We start from the raw sequence: 7,013 nt of genomic DNA on the forward strand, positions 1-7,013 counted from the left end.
ACAGAAATTGCTTTACAGATTCAATGCAATCCCAGAGAAAATTCAAAACATACTTCACAGAAATGAAATAGACTTTAAGTCTATTAGAAAGGTAAGGGACCTTAAATAGCCAAAAACATCTTGAAGAAGAAAAAATTTTAGAGGATTCATACTTCCTTATTCTAATTATATTAGCTACTACAAAATCTACAGTATTCAAACTTCATGGTAATGGCATAAAAATAGACATATTGATCAATGGAGTGGAATTTTGATTTAAGAAATAGGCCCTCATGTCTATGATCAATTGATTTTTGAAAAGGCTGCCAACTGAGACAGAGGGGGCTTTTCAACAAATTGTGCTGAATGAACTGGAGGTCTAGATCCAAAGGAATGAAAGAGGATCATATTTCACACTATATTCAAAAGTTCACTGAAAATGTAATGCCCTTGCTTCAATGCTATAGATGTACTATGTTAATCTAGACAGGTATGGGGAAAAATATATCAAATGTACAATATAGACTGTTCTATATATTCTATATGTGAAGTGTTTGCATGTTCATAATTCTCTAATAAAAACATATTTTTGAAACTTAACTAAAAATGGGTTCAAAGACCTAAATATTAGTGTAGAGACCATAAAACTCCTAGAGGAAAATATCAGGAAAAATCTTCAAGATCTTGTGGCAAGAGGTGGTTTCTTAGACCTTACACCCAAACAAAAGCAGAGAAATAAAAAACAGATAAAAGGACCTTCTCAAAAATTACTACTTTTGTACTTTAAAGGAATTTATCAGGAAGGTAAAAGACAGCTTACCCAATGGAAGAAAATAAAAAGATCACACAATTCAAAAAGACAAGCAAGCCAATTTAAAAATGGGCAAGAGTTTGAACAAACATTTTTTTATAAAGATGAAATACAAATGACTAAAATACATATGAAAATATGTGCTACATCACTACATATCAGGGAAATGCATATCAAAACTATGAATGTGATGAGATAAAAGAAACAGTAAACTATAAATATTAGAGATGATGTGGAAAAATGGGCACCCTCATCCACTGCTGGTGGGAATGTTGAGTGGTACAGCCAAGGGGAAAGGCACTTCAGCAGTTCCTCATGAAACCAAGTATAGAATTTTTGCATAATCTGGCAATCCCACTACTGGGGATGCATGCATATTAGTACTCTACAGATAACCCAAATTTCTTGGTTTCTATTTGCTTGAAAGACTTTTTACCCATCTTTTCAGCATTAACTTTCATATGGCATGAATTTAAGGTGAGTTGCTTGTAAACAGCCTATAGTTGGGTAGTGGTTTTATATTTATTTTTCCATTTTGTCTTCTTGTTGGAGAATTTTCTCCACTGATATTTAAAGTAAGTACTGGCAATGCAGTACTATACTCTGAAATTTTTATTTGGTTTTGTGTCATGCCTTGTTTATCCATCAATAATTCCATTATTCCTATTTTTGTATTTGTTTGGCCTTGTTTTGAACTATTTTGAGTCCCTTCCCATTCCATCTGCATATTTTAATTAGATATTGTCTCTATGATTTCCATGTGGTTTAGCTATGATACCTTAAATCTTTAATAATCTCATGTAATTTAATAGCAAACTAACATAACAGTATACATTGAGCTCCTATACTCTTCCACTCCCACCTTTTTGTTGTTTTTGACACAAGCTACTTTATATATTGTGTCCAAATCCATAGATATATCATCACTTTTTATATTTTCATTTCATATCTCACAAGAAATAAAAATGAACATAAAAGTAAAAAATACTTTAGTATAGCACTGGTGTTTATAACTGCTCTTGCAATTACTTTTTTTTTTTTTGAGATCTGTATGCTTTTATGCTCCTTTTAACCACTGTTTGGTGTTCTAGTGGTCTTTCATTTCAGGTACTGAGGAAGTCCCAATAGCATTGCTTGTGCATCAGATCTCATGTTGTCAAACTCTATCAGAATTTGCTTATCAGGAAATGTCTTAATCTTCCCTTATTTTTTAATATATTTATGCATATATTTATTAGAGAATTTGTGAACTTATGAAACAATCATGCATAATGTGCTGAATTCCCATATATCACCCCTGCACCAACATTTTACATTGTTGTAGAGCATTTGTTATAGCTTATGAAAGAACATCATCAGTCTATTACTAACTATTGGTCCTTAGTGTACATTTGGTATTTTTTTCCATACAGTCTTTATTAAAACACCATGTGTTAGTACTGCACATTTGTTATAGCTCATGAAAGGACACTCTTATATTTGTACTCTTAATAACAGTCCATCTTCTACCACTGCATTTGTTACAGATTATGAAAGAACATCATCAAAACATTACAACTATCTGTGGCCCCAAATACCCACTTGGTATATTTTTCTATTCATAGCTTTATTATTAATAGCATGTATTGAGTATTGTACATTTGTTATACTTCATGAGAGAACACTCTCATATTTTTACTGTTAACAACAGCCCATCTTCCACCACATGAATCACTGTGCTATATAGTCCTATGCTCATATAATCTATCCAGAATGTATACCCAGTAGCACTCACTTTCATCACAGAATTGTGCAGTCATGCCTTGACAAAATTTTTAATGTTTTCCTTAGTCAAAAAGAATCAATCCCATACCTCCCTATTATTGACCCTTAACATTTTTATAGTATCTTCTATGACATTGATGCCTGAATATTACAATATTGCTGTTGACTATAGTCCATAAGTTATATTAATTGTATTTTACCATGCAACTCCATATTCTTTTCACCTAGTGATGTAGATTTGTTCTAGTTCAGAGAAGAACATTCTTGTGTACTATTTACCAAACTACTCATCCACCTTCGATTCCCTGTGTTATTCACTTTCTAGACTATTCTCTGATTTTCATTCAGCTGACATTTATATCCCTAAACTAGTACTTTTAGCCACAATCCCTTTTATAAGCCAGCTCTATTAATTATACTCACTATAATACCTTAACATCAACTCTATCCATTTGCACACTTTTAGAGTGAAATTAGTTAAAAATTTTACATATATTAATCATCAGTATCCCTCCTCAGGTCTCATTTTATCTCCTAGTAATTTATACTCTAGGTTTTGAATCTGTTTTTAATTCCTTTTATCAGTTTAAAATCATACTGTAAGATTTTATTAATAATAAGAATTTAGGTATAATATTCCAAAGTACATTTTCAAAAAGTAAGAAGTGAAAAATGGAGTGTGGGAGTAAATTGTATTTCTCATTTCAGAAAAGGAGAAGGCAAAAGACACTGGTTCATTTTTTTTTTTTTTTTACTTTGCTATTTGGAGAAATATAGGCACAAAATGTCTTTGAAAAAATTCATGAAACTTCTTATAGTATTTTTTAAAAATTATTTTTGTAAAGTTCATTTTTCCACAATCCTATTTGTAATTCAATGTGAGTTACTGCCCTCTTCTTCCATCCTGAAATGGCTCCCTCATCTGTTTGCTCAATTGTCTGCTCTTGTTTGGCTTCTTTTGGAGGCAAAAAGAACCAAAGCCAGGACCTCCATGGAAGAGGCAAGTGCTCAAGTGCTCAAGTGCTTGAGCCCACATCCATTCCCACATAATTTTTAAAATAAAACAGCATATATACCTTCCAAATGACTGAAAGAAATGAAATTTGTGATCCATGGGAGCATGTTAGTGTATTTCACATGTGAGTTAAGGATAGATTAGTTTAAAACAAATAAGCATAAAGGGAAAGTGACTAGCAAACCTGTGGGTTGTGGGAATGGTTAGCTTATCATCTGAGAGGTGTGTGGGTGCTATGAGTGGCAGCCACAGATGTGAGTTTGGGCTGTGGGGAACCATGTGCCCTAGGGTTAGAAAGCTGTTCATTAAGTGGCTTAGCTGAGTAGATGATGAGACAGCATATAGAAAAATTTTGTTACAATTCATCCTTTGATGCCTTAGCATCATTCTTTTGGAGGATAGTGAAAGTTTCAGCAGTTGATGTATTTATTGCCTTGGACATACTACTTTTAAGGCAGAAAAAAGCACTCAAGAATATTAGTCATTATAAAAATGTCAAGAAATAGTAAATTCAAAAGCTAGAAGCCTTTAAAGCCACTCCCTCACCCTTTAGGAGATAGCTAGGAGGAAATATTGGAGGTTTTTAACAGTTGCAATATTTGTTGAAAAACTTTGGTTATAATGTGAAATATCTTTACCTCTTCAGCCATCTTTTTCAATATTTTGAGTTACCCTGGAATTATTGATACCCATGTAACAGCAGGTTCTTCTTATAGCATAGGCACATGCTTTTGGGCCAAGAATTAGTCTAAGACCAGGTGATATGCCATGACCACTCAATGAGTTGTACTGCATATTATAGCATTGCCATCAATGACATACACTGAAGCCCTTTCCATGTCAGACAGTTAGTCCCTAGGGATTTCCTACTGCAACAGGAGGTAATGGGGGCATCATCATCACCATAATAGTATCTGTGGGTAAGGAGATGAGCATTTGGAAAACCACATCTCCTGTAATTTGGGAAGGCATACTTTGTCAGTTTTAGCTTTCTCCTATAAATGCTGTTTCATTTTTAATTTAAAAAATTTAAGAAGCTTTAGATTACATAAATGCTATGTCAAAAATATAGGATATTCCAATTCTCTCACCTCCACCTCCCCATTTACACCCATTCACATCATCTTGTATTACTGTGGTACTTTTGTTACAATTGAGGAACACATATTGAAACATTGCTACTAACCATGGTCTATAGTTTATATTACAGGTTACATTTTGCACCACACAATTTTACAGGTTTTGAAAAAATGTATAGTGTCCTTTACTCATCATTGCAATGTCATGCAGGACAATTCCAATGTCCTAAGAGTGCCCCATGAGACCCTATTTTTCCTTCTTCCTCCTGATAGAAACTCTAGAGACCACTGCCTTTGTATCATTGATACAAGTTCTTCCATTGATAGAATAATAAGTCTGCTTAAGTCTATAATTAAATTTCCCCTTATGTTTGCTCATTCTTCAATCTTAAGGATTTGGGGATGGTGATGCTCCTTCTATTTCTGATTGAGAAGAGGCACAGACACTGGGAGGTAGATGGTTGGAACTTTCTTGCATTTGAAGACTCTCTCTGTTCCTTGGGATGGGCATTGTCCATCATCATCACCTTGTTAGATGTCCTGGGTGAGCTCAATGAAATGATGATTAGTCATTGCAACTCTGTTGAGATTCAGGGCTCAACCAAAGTGTGAGCAGACCAAAGATTTAATTCTCTGGGACATATTTTTAACAAGTATACGTTCCAATAAGAAGGGCAAAAGAGCCATGGGTAGGGAAATTATAAATGAGGCTAAGTCTGGTTCATTGGTAAGCATATACTCCAAAGTAAGGCCCACTGACAGGGTACCGAATTCTTGAGATTATCTGCCCTGCCTATAGTGTCTAGATGTCTCTATAGCCCTTAGGAGCACAGCTGTTTGACATATAGTTTACCATGATAGTTAATGAGATCTTGCTTAGAAATGCATAAGCATGACCTCTGAAAGGTCTTCCCAAGTTACTTTGAAATCTCTAGCCATAAAAACTCATTTTTATTTAATATTTACACCTTTTGGTACAGGTCTTTTTCCAGATGCATTGACAGTTGGTTTTTAATAATAATCCCTTAGTGCCATGGAGGATCATCCCTGAGAGACATGGTGTCGCAGTGTGGGCTTGCCCGGAGGGCTGCTGCAGGGGTGGTGTGGGCTCAGGCGGAGGGCTGCAACACACGGAGGGGCCTTCCAAGAAGGCACTCCGAGGCCGGCAAGGTGCGGAGGACGCGCGGTAGGAAGAAGACTACTGAGGAGACCAGGATCTGTGCGCAAGTCTGATTTATTCAGGAAGTATAGCGGTTAATATAGGGTGAAGATGGGGGAGGGGCAGGGGACATGGCTGGGGGCGGCAGACGGCTGATAGGTTCATGCTGGGGTGCATCACTGGTTGCAGGCAGAAGACGGGGTAGCCAGGGTTCTCGACGGCAGCGAGGCGGGGCTGTCATGGCGCGGCGGTGGCCCTAGGGGAGAGGCGGGGTTAGGCCACCGAGGGGGAAGCGGGTGCAGCTGGGCAGAGGGGCGGGCAGTACGCCCAAACCCCAAGGGGAGGGCCTTAACTCCCGTTCCCGCCACCTGGGTCCGACTCGCACCGGCGCCTGGAGATGAGCCGACCCTTGCTGTCGCCGTGTTCCCACACGGTGCCACCGTTACATTTCCCCCTTTTCTTTTATTAAGTGCCAAAGAAGGTGGAAGAGGAAGGGCCAGCGCTCATTTTGTTGGGGGGGGCCTCACCAGGCAGCGTGTTCGAGAAGCCTGTCTTGGGGGGGTGAAGGTGGGTGGCGGCGGCTGCCGGGCCCTTTCAGCTTGGGCTAGGTGGAGTAGCCGCAGAACTTGTTGGCGGAGAGGGTTGGGCTTGGCATTCAGGGTCATCATGGCAATCCGAGGGGTGAGGTGTCACTGGTGATGTTTCTCTCTCCAAGTCAGGCGGTTCAGCGGTGGCGGGCCGGATGAGGCGTCCTGGGATCCAGATAGGCTGGGCAGCGTCATCTGGAAAGACACAAGCAAAACCCCTTCCCTGGGCAAGGAGGGGGGCAGGCCCTGACCAGATGTTAGTCTTGGGTCTTTCCACTGAACAAGGGGGGCCTGTGTGGGCTGGTAGGATGGGCCCCAAAGAGCATGTACTGGGGAAAGGCCATCCTCATCAAAGCAGAGGAGGTTGTGGTGGATTAAGGCAGAGGTGACAATTTCTCCAGGTGTGTGGCGGGGATGGTTGCTCCTTTCCTTTTGAATAAGATGCTTAAGGAAGAGATGAGTGTGTTCAACCATGCCTTGACCTTGGGGGTTGAACGGAATTCCAAAGTGATGAGTGATGTTGTATAGCGTCAGGAACGTGGCAAAGGAAGCACTGTGATATGCTGGTCCATTGTCGGTTTTCAGGTCCCATGGGACTCCCATGAAGAGGATGGCTTGT

The 7,013-nt window shown here is 38.9% G+C and overlaps 1 pseudogene; it reads right to left on the reverse strand.

Moving 5' to 3' along the window:
- The window catches only part of LOC139438273 (calcineurin subunit B type 1-like), a 53,477-nt pseudogene extending 47,005 nt beyond the window's left edge, over positions 1–6,472 (reverse strand).
- Between the last annotated feature and the right edge of the window lie 541 nt (positions 6,473–7,013).

Source organism: Dasypus novemcinctus, chromosome Y (assembly GCF_030445035.2).
Source record: "Dasypus novemcinctus isolate mDasNov1 chromosome Y, mDasNov1.1.hap2, whole genome shotgun sequence".
Taxonomy (NCBI): domain Eukaryota; kingdom Metazoa; phylum Chordata; class Mammalia; order Cingulata; family Dasypodidae; genus Dasypus; species Dasypus novemcinctus.